A 15,699-nucleotide genomic window follows, 5' to 3' on the forward strand; every position below is an offset into this window, starting at 1 on the left:
TAGTTGTGGTTACATCTGAATTGTACGCCTGAAATATGTGTAGTTTACTGTACAGGAATCATACCATAACAAAGGTGTTAAAAAAAAATGGTTGTGGTTAGAGGCAGCTCCAAGCATAGCCCCAGAGCCTAAGCCTCATTAAGGACTTACCTCAACTCAGCCTAAGGCAGTAAGTCACTGGCTCCAGGAAGAGTAGGTTGGGCAAGAGGGCGGCTGGAGAACCCTTCAGCCAGCTTCAGGAAGGAAGGATGCCTGGGTCTCATTCCAGGATGACAGCCCTTAATGAAGGAGAAGAGTTTGAGGAATATAAGAGGGAAGAAAACAAGACCTATAAACACACTTTTCATTTCAGCAAGCACCTGTTATTTTGGAAAATTTTGCAGGCATGTAAGGGAGGGAGAGCCAGCGTGACTCAAAGATTGCTCAGCAAAGCATCTCAGCTTAGAGTTTCTCACTTAAAACCCCCAAGAATGATTTCTTCACATTCCACGTAGAAGGTAGTTTTGGACTGGAGTACCCTCTAAAAAGGCAAATTACGAGCTAACATCTCAATCCTAAGTAGAACAATGAAACTACTTTTGTTTTTTCCTGATTTCAGTATCACTAGAGAATTGTACTTCTAAGACTAGCATTTTCCAAAGTTGTTAGTATGTATACACACAGCCTCAAAAGAGAGCGAGTGTATGAGTTTAAGAAAAGTTGACTAGTTGTCTCTCTTGGAGTGCCCCAGTACATATTAGCTTGCTAAATGCTCTGGGAAGTCCTGCACCAAAGAAATACAGCATTTCTCCAGTTTGCTTGATCCCAGAATCCTTTTTTGTTGTTATTGTTATTATGTGTGATTCCTGTTAATATTCTGCAGAAAACATTGCCCTCAAAAAAGAGAAGCCTGAATTTGGTCGTTTAGATTCTGTTTGGTTTAAAAAAAAAAAAAAAGGCAAATTTGCCTCCAAAGTATGGTTCCTCGCTAGAGTAATGCTGACATTTGCATGAACCCCAGCCTCTGGATCAGGAACAAGAGGTGGTTATTCTCAACTCTTACCCTTGCCCGAACTCCCACCTTCCACCACCTCTCTGCTCGCTTCTACCACATATCTCCAGCGAAGGAGAGCTGATAGTTTTGTAGAGTCCACGTGGCAGACAGCAAAACAATTAAAATGGATATCAGCCAAAGAAATCTGTGAAGCAGATGATAATGTCAAATATACATTCAGAGCATTTTTATGTGGTTCTTAAATGGAAAGAAAGATTTCTCTTCTTTCGATCCTTCTGTTCATAATTTTTAACAAATGGGCTTCTTGGAATAAGCAAATTTAGAGATGGAAGGGAAAGATTTGTATATGGAACTTGAGTTTTAATTGAGGAGAGCATCCCCAAGAAAAAAATACTAGGATATTTGCAAGACCCAGCTGAGGAACAATCTTAAGTTTACCACGGAGAATTGTTCACAATGTATTGTTAAATGAAAAGGCAAATTACAAAACTGCATATACAGAGTGATTCATTTTTGTAAATTCAGCAGACTCAGTTTTTGTTGAAAGAATAAATATGCATAAAAAGTAGTCTATAAGAGTTTATACCAAATTGACAGATCCAAGTGGAAATTTTTCTTACTTCCTCCTTTTTTTGACTTATCTGTTTGTTCTAACTTTTCTCAAATAAAAACATTTTTAACAATAAAATAATATTTTAGAACTGCTCTAATCTATGACTAGTGTTATCTGTGGAAAAATATCTAAGGATGAAGGAAGCAGTTTCCCTCATGGGCGCATACCTACTTCCTAGCTGGAAGTCCAATTTTGTTTTGGAATTACTTTTCCAAATCAGTCCAAAGAATTTCCAAGGCTGTAACTCAAATGTCTACCAGTCGGTGGTCCCTGGACTGATTTCCACAGGAGCCACAAAGAAAGGGGTGGGGTGTCACATGTGTGACCATGGTCCCAGCCTGCCCTCATCTGTCCTGCCCTGTTAGACACTATAGCTCCATCACCCACAGGCCACCACCCATTCAAGGCCAATTGGTTTCTTCTAAACCACCAAGCTCGACTATTCTCCTTCTCAAGACATTTGGAAAACATCTGCTTCTCATAAGAACTCCTGCAGAAGGGATTCCCACGCAGAGCCGTTGAGTCCCTCTGGTTCTCTCTTTTGTATCACAGCCCCATTCTCATAGGGTGGGCAGGAACTTCAGGGTTGGAAAGGCAGCCTGGTGGTGATGCAGGTGTATTTGGGGACGAAAGGCCATGTCTGGGCTGATAAGCACATCACCTCTGAACTTTAATATTTAGGCCGTGCTGCTCAGCTTGGCCCAAACTGCCAAAATTCTTCCACCCACAGAGTGATTTATTTTTTTAAAACAGAGGTCTCTCTCTTCATTCTGGCTTCCTGTAGACCACCTAAGTACCTCAGAAAGTTCAGTACATACTGAAACTCCAAAAATGGACAGTTCACATGTTTTTCCCAACCAGACTTTTGGGGTCCAAACAACTGAAAAAAAAAAAAGGTTAAATCTCATTCCCTGAATAGTCCATGATAGTTGAAACATTAAGAAGTGTCCCTCAGATTTTGAAAACCATTAGAAAACTGATCAGCCCCAAACACAAAGATACTCATGAAGAGTAGTATTACTAATTCCATAGATCAGCCTGACCCAGTCTTACCTCTGACATGGCCAGAGGCCTGTCATACAGGTGACCGTGCAAAGTGAACGATTTACACTCAAAATTTCCACTCAGGGCTGGGAGGAGTTTTAGTAATCTCCTCTAACCTCTCCATATTACAGATGAGGAAATAGGCTCATGGTCACTCCAGCCAGATGGTGGTAAAACAGACTGGATTCTAAGCCCCCCAGCTTCTGATTCAGTGAAACAGAACACCAAACCCTAATGTTGAAAAATAACATGGTAATAGTGAAATATATATAATTAGAAACAGTTAATCAGCTCAGATCCAAGCTCTATACTTGTTCATATTTTTGTTTTTCTTTGACAAATATCATTCTCTTTAGCCCTTAATGTTATCCTCTTTTCACAGATAAATAAATTGAGGCTCAGAGAAGTAACTTTCCCAGAATCACACAGTTTGGACATAGTGGAGCCAGAATTCCAGCTCAAGCCAGTCTGACCCCAAAGCCCATGTTTTTTTACTACACTAAACCAGGGAAGGCAAAGCAAATGAAAGCACCTATATTTAAACATAAAGTGGTGATTTATCAAATGGATTTGCAAAGAAAATAAACCTCCATAAGTGTGTTGAGTGGCCCTGAATCCTCACATTAAAAACCAGTTCCAAATAAATCAATGACCTGTCTCAGCGGACTTCTCAAAACTACTATGATCTCTTCATTGATCACATGGAGGAGAGCTACCATGAGGAATAATAATATTATTATTCTATTCAAGTAACTCTAGGAAAAACAGAGAAATACCTATGTTGCATGGGGCATTGCAAACATCAAGTAACAACTCATAAAGAAAAAGAAAATCTTTTTTTAATCAACACGTAAATAACTTTTGATTCCTAAAAACAACTAGAATGATGTTAGAAAGCACGAATTAATTACCATTTTATAAAATTTAGACCAAAGAAAGATTATTGTATTTTGGCAAAATGCTCTGGTGCACACATACCTTTCAAACTGCCAGATGTGGGCTTTAAAAAGAAAAAATGGAGAAAAGCTTAACACTTCCCAATACTTGTTGGCTGGAAAACTCATGAACAGATTATATGTGTGTATAGTGACTTGTGTCACCCCATACGCAGTGTGTAAAGATTTTGTTGCCACTAAATGAGTTGATTGAGAAAAATATGATTTCTTTGGGTGGGTGCATGTCAGTGTTGCTCTGGATGAAAACAAAACAACCCCTCCCCACAAAGCAACAAAAGAGCAAACGTCCTTTCTGTTGCAGAAAGCAAGAGAATCTTCTGTCTAGGGTTTCTCTCTAGTCCAGCCCATGCATTCAGTGAAATATGCAGCTCAGAGAGAGAGAGAGAGACACCTTCCATATTCTCCTTGCTACCACATTTTTTCCTTTCCTCTTCTTTCCTAATAGCATTTTCTAAGTAAATTAGTGATAGATTTAAAATATAGAAAGTTTGAAGAACACAGAAATAAAAAACAAAATCATTCAGAGATAATCACAGTGAACATCTGGTTGTAGTTTCTATTTTGAACATACTATGTATATAGCTTTTATTCTATTTTTATCAATATACCTTGTATGTTTTCCCCACCCTTAGGTATATTCTATGAAAACATCATTTTCTAATAGTAGCATAACATATTACCATATGAATGTCTAATATTAGGCCACTTTGCTATTGTGTAATATTTAGGTTGTTGCCCATATTTTGCTATTATAAATGTAAAGATGTATTAAATATTTTTGTATGTACATTTTAATCTACATCTTGAATCACCTCCTTAAAATTAATTTTTGAAAGTATCAAAAGTGGAATTACTGGATCAGTGTTCTGTTTTTAAATTTTGTCTTTTTTACTCAAACTTACTTTCTTAAGAGATTCAAATAATATTGAAATATATAAAAGAAAAAATTAAAATCCCCCTTTCTGCCCATCTACTCCCATTCCCATTCTTAGATAACTATTTCAGTCTTGAGTTCAGGTCATTTTATTATTTATCCCTTCTGTTGAATTTTTTTATTTTCACAATCCTATTTTCTATATTCATAAAACCTGTCGTTCTCTGTCTTGCTACTTCCTTATAGCTGCCTGTTCTTTTTTGATGAATGAAGTATACTTTAGGTGTGTCTTTTTTCCCAGATAGAAAATGGAATTGTTTTAAGAATGGGATTCTTTTTGGTTCTCTGAATTTCCTGTCTCCTCTAGAGTCCACTGATCTGTTCACTCATCCTGATCCTTCTTGGTGTTGGTCTTCCCCATATATACTGGTATTCTTGGATTTTCCACTCATCTCTATGAGTGAAGGCTTGAGAAGCTTTATTTCAGTAGCTTTGCAGTTGCAGAGGTCTTGCCTGACCCCCACTCCAAATTGCCTGAATGGGAGAGTTGACAGTATGCTCTCTAGAAGGCTCCCAGATCCTAACAAGGAGCAGTTTGTGCCCTGGTATTCATGCAGATCTCTGTATTTTAACTTCAAGTTTATGCCGCACTGACCCCTGTGACCTGTGGCTCAGTGTCAGAGGGTTTGGGGCACAACTGGGCCCTGTTCAGTAATAATGACCCACCTATTGCCACATAGTCTTTAAATGTTCTTTGTTCTCTTAAAATTTCACTCATATCTCCCTAGCCATTTTCTTTGTGTGTTTTAGGCTGGAGTTTTCTCAACCCTTATCAATTCAATCATGTTACTTTCCATCTTCCAGGGAATTTTTCACAATTTCTGATATGTTGATGTTGCCCTCTCTTGGTGGTCTACTATTTGGTGAATATATTTTTTCTTTCATTTCAAGGGACTTAGGAGGTGGGGCAGAGATGGTCGAGTGTGCCTAAACCACCACATAGATCCAGTACATCACACCTTTTCTCTACTGTAAGAATATTATTTTACATCTGACTTTCATTCCCTATCAAAACAATCATCACTGTCCATATTAAAGCGATTGTCTCATAAAGGTGTTAGATACAAGTATCAGAAAGTGCTGATCCAAATTGACTAGAAAAGTAAAAGAAATGCATTGACCCACATAACTGAAAGTTTCTGAGGTTATGTGTACTTCAGGTGAGGCTTGATCTAGAAGTTCAACATTGATGCCAAAGACTGCCTTCTTCGGTGTCTTCTTCATCCTAAGGTTTCATCCTGTGGTTGGAAGATGGATGCCAAGTGCTTTCAGAGCTACTTGCTTTCTTTTTCACCTCCAGCAGGAAGAGAGTGTCTTGTCAGACAGGCTTTGAAAAAGAAATTTTCCAAAGACCCCTAACAAATGTTTCTCCACAGCTCACTGGGCCAAAATGGGTCACATGAGTCAATTGTGTGATCAAGGGGAAAGAATGTGATGATTTTAAACCAAAAAGGGCACACTCCAGATCTGATCCCTTTTTTTTTTTTTTTAAACTCAAAGATGCCACCACAGCAGGTGTCCTACTCTCTTGCAGGACTTGAAAGCATCTCTTTGTGTGAAAGGTCTCTGGGCAAGCAGGCAGTATTTGGTCTGCTGCCTGCTTCCCTTTTTCCATCAGATATGTTGTAATCATAAAGTCAAAATAACAGCATATGCCAAAACTCAAAAGCTGTTGTGCCCCGAGCATAGCTGAAATCTAGCAGAGTTTTTCCTACATAGATCAAGTTAAGTCTTCTGCCTCTATGCCACCCGTAATTCAGGTTCTGCCTTTGCTTCAGAAGTTGAGCAGAAGAATCCTCATTTGGTGCTGATTATTGCAGTCATGATTGAAACTCATTTAAGGAAAGGATTTCCATATTAAGCTATATGGCTGCTTCTCCCCAGTCCTTTCCTAACAATTCATTGCGTGGACTTCTCTCACCTAAAAGGTTGGTGGCTTTTGCTTGGAATCAGTGCTGTCTCTGTTCATGTCCTTGCTGGTCCCTGAACACATTCCTGTTACATTAAGACTTGAAAGATTTGTAGATGTGTGATGTCCAGGCACAAGATGCTGAGAGTTTATGTTACTATTCTTCGTTTGTAAATTGTCCTTTTGATACCATCTTGTTTTGTTTTGTAGGTATAAATAAAACACTGTTGGCAATTTTTTTAAAAAGGGCGCACTCCAGATCTGAAGTTGGTTGGGGTCATCCTTCCCAGAAACAGAGGTATGAATGGAATGGGGGGATGTGTAAATTCTGAACAGAAATCAGAGTCTATTACAAAAAAGAAGGGGGATGATTAGCTAAAATAGCACATGACTACCACAGTAGTGAAATGACATGAATATTTACTCCAAAGAAGTTATCCAAGAGAAAGTGTCAGCACATTTGGGTTACAGAGCTGAGAATCTGCTTCTTGCTGGAGAGTGGTTGCACTTGCCCATTGTATAAATTTTCACTTTCAAACACTTTTCATGTAATAATGGATATATTATCTCAGGGACCTCTCCTAGGAATTTTCAAAAAACATTATATGATTTTTGTATTTTATACAAATGATTTTAAGTTAAAGTATTTACAAAGAATTTTCCAAACTAAAAATTCCAAGGACACAGTTCTCTAGAGGTCTGCCCTCACTTAAGACACCAGTCATAAGCTTAGGGGCTCCCAAGGCCACTCTTGTTTTAGACCAGCTGGCTACAAATTCAGGGGCCCCACAGACTCCCTCAGGTTTAACAATCCACTAGCATGACTCATAGAACTCAGGAAACACTATACTCACTGTTTTATTATAGCCAAAGGATAGAAATTAGACCCAGCCGAAGGAAGAGCTGCACAGGGGTAAGTCTGAAAGGGCCCAAATGTAAAGCTTCTGTCATCCTCAGGGATGTGTTACTCTCCTGACATTGAAATGAGACAATACTCAAAGGATATTGCCAACCAGGGAAGCTCACCTGAGCTTTAGTGTCCAGAGTTTTTACTGGCATTTCATTACATAGGCTGGTTAATGGAATCATTGGCCATGTGACTGGCCTCTCCTCTCCCCTCTGCAGAAGTTAGACTGATACGGAGGTTGGGCTGATACCAGGTCGCTCAAAGCCCCAATCCGCTAATCACACAGCTGGTCTTTCTGGGTGACCAGCCCCTGGCCTAAGTCATCTCATTAGCACAAGCTATTAGGTGTCAAATGAGGGTCCCACCATGAATAACAAAGACACTGCTATCACTCCAGAGATTCTAAGGGTTTAGAGGTTACCTCCCAGGAACCAGAAGCCAGCCAAATTATTTATTACACATATTTCATTTAGATTAGTGTATTATTAAAGTTGCATTTAAATAGATTTTATTACTATATTTAATAATTTTAGTAAATGAAGAAAAACACCCATCTTTTCACCACTTAACAAATAAGATAAAATGCTTAATTTAAATTAATTATATAACATAAAATATGATTCTCAACAAATAGATTTTAAAATGACTTTTAAAACATTCCAAATGATTTTTAAAACACCATGTTTGAATTAGGGCCTAAATATTTATGAAACCATAGATTAAATTAGATTAAATTTATCTATGAGTTCTGGCATCAAAAACTTATTGTGACCCAATGTTTAAATTCTTATGTTTTATGTTTTTTTTAATTTCAGAATTTATTTTTGTGATTTGACGTTTTTAAAAGAAAACATAAAAGAGAAGATTTTCAAGTACTATTTAGAAACATTTCTCTGCAAGTAATTCATTACAGGGTATTTAACCTTTATTCTCACTATATGAAGTCAATTGGTTTTAATGACCAATGTGTTTTCTATTTTTTAACTCGAGGTTTTTTTTTAATTGAACTATAGTCAGTTTACAATGTTGTGTCAATTTCTGGTGTACAGCACAATACTTCAGTCATATAGGAACATACATATATTCATTTTCATATCTCTTTCACCATAAGTTACTACAAGATATTGAATATAGTTCCCTGTGCTATACAGTATAAACTCATTGTTTATCTATTTTTTATATATTAGCATCTGCAAATCTCAAACTCCCAATTTAATTAATGGTGGAGTTTCTATTATAATGTTGATAAAGGAGGTCATTCATTAGTTTAATTCATTAGTGTAACAATTCTAACATGGAACTCCATGGTATCAATGGTAGAAAATAAAAATGAATTACTATTTAAAGGACTGTGGTACAGATTCATCCATTTATTCTTTTATAAATTAATTGAACTACTGATTGCACTCTTTTTCACTACCTTCCTTTTCTTGAAGGATTTTTTTAAATCAATGTATTGAAGTATAATTTAAATACTATAAATCCATTTAAACTTTAGAATTGATGGCTTTTGACAACTGTATACACACATGAAACCACCCCTATAATCAAAATATAAAACATTTCCATGACCTTCAAAAGATTCTTCCTTCTCTTCACCATAGCCTCCACTAATATACTTTTCATCACTATAGATTTGTTTGCATTTTCTAGAATTTTATATATATGCAATCATACCATATGCACTCTTGAATCTGGTTTCTTTCATTTAGCATAATGACTTGGTATCCATCCATGTTATTTCTTCCATCCGTAGTTTATTCTTTTTAAATGCTGAGTAATTTTTCATCATATTGATATATCACATTTTGTTTTTCCAGTCAGCAAAAGAGATGGACATTGGGGTTGTTTTCAGCTTTGGATGACCATGAATAATGATGCTATGAACATCTGTGTAACAATCTTTTTGTGTATATAAATTTTTATTTCTCTTAGATAAATGCCTAGGACAGTTATCTGATTTGTATAATGAGTATATGTTTAACTTTTTCTTTAAAAACTACATACTCTTCCAAAATAGTTGAACCATTTTATATTTGTATGTGCAAATCTTTTGCTCATTTTTAAAACTGAGTTATGCATCTTATTATTCAGTTGTAAGATGAATTCTGTATATATTCTAGAACTGAGTCCTTGTCAGATATGTGCATTGCAAATATTTCCTCCTGTTCCATGGCCTGCATTTTTATTTTCTTAATGATGTCTGTGGATGTGCTGTTTTTCATTTTAGTGAAATCCAAGTTATCTTTTCTGTTTCCTTTGGTGGTTTGTGCTTAATGTGTTCTAACTGAGAAATTCTATCGAAATTCACAAAATTTTCTTCCATGTTTTCTTTTAAGATTTTTATAGTATTAGCTTTTACAGTTAGGTCTATGATTAATTTTGAGTTAATTTTGTGCATGGAGTAAGAAAAGGGCTGATGTTTTTTCTCTTTTCATGTGGAGATCAGTCACCCCAGCACCATTTGTTGATAATCAGTTGAACAAACATACATAACTGAACTATTTCTAGACTACTCTCTACTCTTGATCTGTTTTACTTCTGTTAATCTACATGACTATCTTTTCACAAATACCATAATGTTAATTACTTCAACTTTATAATAAGTCTTAAAATCAGGTAGTATAAGTCCTTAAACTTTGCTCTTTTTATAATTAGTTTAAGCCCTTTTAGATCAGTTGCATTTCTATGTAAATTTTAGAACCAGTGTGTCAATTTCTGCCAAAAAACAAAACTTTTTCTTGTATTATCCTTTGTATATAGTGTTGGATTCAACTTACTAAATCTCTGAGAATTTTTGCATTTAAGTTTATGAGGGATAATGGTCTGGATTTTTTTCTTTATTCTCTGTATCAGATTTTGGTATCAGAATTATGCTGGCCTCAAAACTGAGCAGGAAAGTGTTCTCCTCTCCTCTAGTCTCTGAAAGAGTTTGGGTTATTATTCCTTTGACTATTCCATAGAATTCACCAGTGAAATCATCTGAGTCTGAAGTTTTCATTGTATAAAGGTTTTTGACAATGAATTCAATTTCATTATTATAGAGGCTATTCAAATTTTGTTTCATCTTATATCAATTCCAGTTGTATTTTTCAAGGAATTTGTCTATGTCATCTAAAGTATCTAATTTTTGGCATACGTTTGTTCAGAATATTCTCTTATTATCACTTTAATATCTAAAATCTGTAGTAATAAATCCTCTTTTTTTTTCCATATTGGTGATTTATGTTCTTTTCCTTCATCAACTAGGAGTTTATCCATTTTGTTGTTCTCTTCAAAGAACCTACTTTTGGATCATTTGTTTCTGTTTTGTTGATATTTGCTCTTACCTTTATTACTTTCTTTCTTTCACATACTTTGGATTTACTTTGCTCTTCTTTTTATAGTGTCTTCGGGTAGTACCTTATGTCATTTCCCTTTTTCTTTTCTACTATGAGCATTCAAAGCCATAAATTTCCCCCAAGCACTTCTTTAGCTACATCTCACAAATTTTGACATACTGTACTTGCCTTATTACTGAGTTAAACAACACTCTGTTGTGTGACTTCTTTGAACCATTAATATTTTAAAATATGATTTTTAATTGCAAAATGCTGGGGATTGACCCAGATATCTTAATGTTAATATCTTAATGTTATTGATTTCTAAGTAATTCATCATAGAGAATATATCTGTACTGTTTTAGTCCTTGTGAATTTATTAAGGCTTGTTACATGGCCTCCACCATGGTAATATTGGTGAATAAACCATCCACAATAAAATAAATATGTATTGCACACCAAAACAAATGTTTATTTTGCAGTTGTTGAGTGAGGGGTCCTATACTTATTAAACAGGTTAAGACAGTTGATCATGTATTCAGATCCTCTATGTCTTCACTGATTTTTGGTTAGTTGTCCTATCAATTCCTGAGACAGTTAAACAAATCTCCTACTAAAATTCTGGAGTATCTCCCTAGATTTATATCCATTCTTGCTTCCTATATTTTGAGACTGTTTTTAAGCACATACACATTTATGTTTGTTTTGTTTTCCTCATCATTCCTTTTTGTCTCTGGCAATATTCTTTTTCTTGGAGTCTCCTTTATCTGATATTGATATAGCCACCTCAGCCTTCATTTGCCATTTTTATGGCACATCTTGTCCTTGCATTTATTTTCACGCTATCACTGTCTTTATATTGCAAGTGCATCTCTTCTACTCATATAGAGTTTGGTCTTGCCTTTTTAGCCATTCTGACAATTTTGCCTTCTTATTTGGAGTGTTTAGTTCATTCATTTCACAAATGTGAGCTCAGCCCTTATGGTAACCTCAAAGACACAGAAATGAGGGCCCCCTACCCCCACCAGTTCTGGCAAAGGGAGCAACTATGAATCTTAGCACTGACAGCGACCGCAAAGACAAGCACGCAAACATGCACACTTCGGAAAGTGAATCAGGGAGATTTAAACTGACTTCATCGGAATGTTTGAAACCTCAGTAAATTTGAAATAAACCAGCTGTGAACTCCCTAGAGGATAAAATTTGCTTTGTGTTGCAACAATTTTGATATATTTAACTCCAATGTCATTGTCACAGCCCTAACAGCCTGACGGGTTTACTGGATTCAGGAACCCTTTCACTATTTAAATATTTTTGTTTTACAACTGGTTGATAATTTTTGTTGTTGTTGTTGTTAGTGGAAGTACTGGGGATTGAACCCAGGACCTTGTACATGCCAAGCACACACTCTACCATGGAACTTTACCCTCCCCTGGATTGATAAAATTGAATAAATAAATTCCTCATGAAAATCTTCTGCACAAGAAATTCTAAAGAGACCAGTAAAAATATCAAAAGCCCATTTTCAGTCCTGACTAAAATATATAAAACAATAAATCAAGCAAATTTCTTCTCTTTTCCTAAAACTGTCAGGCAGTGAAAGTCAGAACTAAGTTAATGCCTTGCACTCTTAGGGCTTCTGTTAAAAACGTGATCCAAATCTTTTCTATTTAAAGGTTCTTCAAAATATATAGCTAACCAGTTCAAAAAAGAATTGTCTAGTTCATTTTCTTGCCTAATAAACATTTTTCAAAACAAGTTGATAGCTAAAAAATGAATGATAAGATTTTGGGGGTAAGTTTCTGATTCTCAGTGAAAAAATACCTCTACCCATCTTTGAAGGCCCTAATTAAGACTTGTGTCTTTCCTGAACCCTCCAGACCATGAGTATCCACTAGTCTGAGAAGGTGCTAACACTCAATAACCAGTGTTAAGCCAACTGACAATCGGGCTACAGCCCAGCCTCTTGGCAGTTAGAACTCTAGTTATTTCCACCATTAATTCATCATGTATAAAGCACTAGGCACAGTGCTATGTCTTAATCATACATTATCTCATTTAATCTTCCCAGCAACCCTTCACAGGAAACCCAGGTTCAAGGCTTGCCCAATATCTCACAGCCAGTAAATGGCAGAGCCAGGATTTAAAACCAACTGTTTTGTTTCCAAAGCCCATGCTGTTAATCTTCATGGTATCTAATAGATTTAATCCCTTTACAACTACTTCTCTGTGTGGCTTTGGAATCTTAGAGACCAGAGTTCAAAACTTGCTTCTTCTCCTCTCTAGTTATTTGTCCTCCGGTTACCTCTGAACCTGAATTTCCCCATTCGTAAAATGAAGGTAATGACATCTCCTTTGATGGAACGTTTCAAAGATTAAATGACTTAATGCATGTAAACAATACATAGTCTTGACCACAAACTCCATTATTGTTCTTTTATTTCCTGATTCAAGCTCCCAGCTTCCAGCCCTGGGTGACCAGAAGCTCTATAGTGTGGTCCATAATGTATGCTAAAGAAGACAATCTATCCTCACTCTTGCACACTTTCCATATCTCAGGGAAGCATGGAGGAAATACCATGAGCTGACTGCTTTATAAAATTCTACCACCCATCTCCCTCAACTGCAACCCCACCCCTGCAAAGCCTTCCACTCCACCATGGAAGATATAGGACCTCAACTGCAATTAATCTTGAAAGAACCAGCACAGAAAATACAAGAATTCCACACAAGTATTTAAGATGTAATATCTAATCATTTCCTAATGAGAACTTGTTACAGAATCTAAGAGCACTAACACCTCAGAAGAAGGAGGGGAAGGGAGGGGAGCAAACTTCAAAATTTGGCCCCATCTCAGCTCCATACCCTAAGCTGTGTTTCTCAGTTCCTGTGACTCAGGTGGAGTCCACATCTGACAAAAGGCACCCAACACTTGGGGAACACCTCCATCCCTACAGACACACACATACACACCACCTCTATAGCAAGCTTATCCGCGGGGTGCAATTCACTTTTCTCTAGCCCTCAACTTCTCCATCTCCAAAATAAGGTGATTCTACTGAATTGATCTCTAATGTCCTAGCCAATCCTGACATTCTATGCTGAAATAACCATTCCTTCAAACAGAGGATAAAAGCTGGACATAGTCTTATTCCTGTGGAACAACTACACAACTGTAGGACAATCTGTGCCCCACTGCGTGCCTCCTCTGGCTGCAGTGAAGACAAAGCCCCCGCATGTGTGCTGAATTCTTCTCTCTATTTACTCTCACATTTTGGTGATCTCATCCAGGCTTGTAGCTGTAAATACCACCCCCCCGCCCCCGACAAATCATCATTTATCTCTAGCCCAGACCTGTCCCCTGACCTCCATACATGTACAAAATAGTCTCCATCTCCACTTGGATGTCTAGTAAACACCTCAGACTTACAAGTGCTGAACCAAGTTGCTGACATTTGCCCCTAAGTCTGCTCCTGCCCATCCTTCCCCTTGTCCCTTAACGTCAGTTTCACCTTTCCTGCCACTCAGATGCTTGACTCCTCTCTTTATCTAACATCCTCCATCTGATTTCTTGTGAAATCCTGTTGACACAACTTACAAAATGTATCCAGAATCCAAGTATTCGTCATCACCTCCACTGCTGCCATCTTGGTCCAAGTCACCATCATCTGTCATTCCCAGTGTTACCAGAGCTCCTAACTGATCTCCTAACTTCTACCCTGGACCCCGTCAGTGTCTTTTCTCAGCAGAGTGTCCAGCTTTATCCTCCTAAAACAAAAGTCAGATTGTCATTCCCCTGTCCAAACCTTACAGTTGCTCCCCTTTTCTTTCATAGGAAAAGCCAAGGCCAACCTGGCCTTGCATGGCCTCTCTGACTTCCCTTCCCTCACTCTCCTCTGTGCTGTGCCCTCCCAGATACTTTCTTTAATTATTTTTTATTTTCAGAGGGGTAATTAGGTTTATTTATTTTTAATGGGGATACTGGAGATTGCACCCAGGACCTTGTGCGTGCTAAGCAGGCATTCTACCACTGAGTTAGGCCCTTCTGCCCTCCCAGATGCTCCTTGAATATGTTAAACAAGCCCTCGGGGCCTTTGTGCTTTGCTCATCCCTCTGTCCCTCTGAAGAGCACTGACCTGCTTAATCACCTCCTTGGGTGGCTCCCTATTCAAAACTGCAAACGTGCCCCTACCCAGAGCAGCGCTCTTCCCCTCTGGCCCTTTTTAAATTTTCTGCATCACACTTATCATCTAACATAGTAAGCATTTAACTGATTGAAAGATCAATTCTCTCTCTCTTACACATACATAAATGTAAGCTCCACAATGGCTTATTTAAAAAAAAAAAAACCTTACTGAGATACAATTGACATGTACAATGGCTTGCATTTTTGCTCATTGCCGAATCTCCCATACCTAGAACTGTGCCCAACACATAAGGGGTTTATAATATTTGCTAAATGAATGACTTGAGCAGTATACTTCCAAATTGTGGGTGATAAGTTGGGAGGAGTAACTAACTACCCAAGTCTCTGATAACAATAGGCATGTCAAGTGTGTCCTTACAGGTCTTCTTGCTTGCATATCTCTGTAACTGGCAGCTAGATGCATTAGTCCTAGATTGCACATAGCTGACCTAACTAGTCGCTGGTGCCTGTGAACTCTGAGGGAAAGGTTGCATTCACACCAAGTCTCTGAGTGCTCTACTCCTTGGGTCACGGTGGGTCTATAGTAATTCATTTGGGCCCCTATAGAAGGCATGGTGGCGAAGCTAAGCCCGCCAGCTCATCTGGGAACTCCATAGCTGGGTGAACCAAGTCCTGTTGGCTCCCCAAGGACCCAGCCTGCCATCATCATATTTGGCACGAAACAGGGACTCCAGATCCAGAGTTACTTGAGGTTGAACCCATCAGTGTTTGAGTAGCTTCCTCCTCTATGTCTCTCCAAGACTGGAGGCAGCCAAGGTGTGAGATCTTTGCATGAGGCTGGGAGTGTGTGTGGGTTTGGTTTTGCACGCAGCTTT

General features: G+C 37.7%; 1 long non-coding RNA gene across 2 annotated transcripts in view; it reads left to right on the forward strand.

Annotated features, from left to right (window-relative positions):
• Positions 1-15,699, forward strand: part of LOC116283507 (uncharacterized) — a 129,743-nt gene that overhangs the window by 63,273 nt on the left and 50,771 nt on the right. For both annotated transcript variants that reach the window (XR_012059116.1, XR_004193140.2), the window contains exon 3: positions 6,661-6,748. This is a non-coding gene — a long non-coding RNA (uncharacterized lncRNA). The remainder of the gene's footprint in view (positions 1-6,660; positions 6,749-15,699) is intronic.

The sequence above is a fragment of the Vicugna pacos genome, chromosome 15 (assembly GCF_048564905.1).
Source record: "Vicugna pacos chromosome 15, VicPac4, whole genome shotgun sequence".
NCBI lineage: Eukaryota > Metazoa > Chordata > Mammalia > Artiodactyla > Camelidae > Vicugna > Vicugna pacos.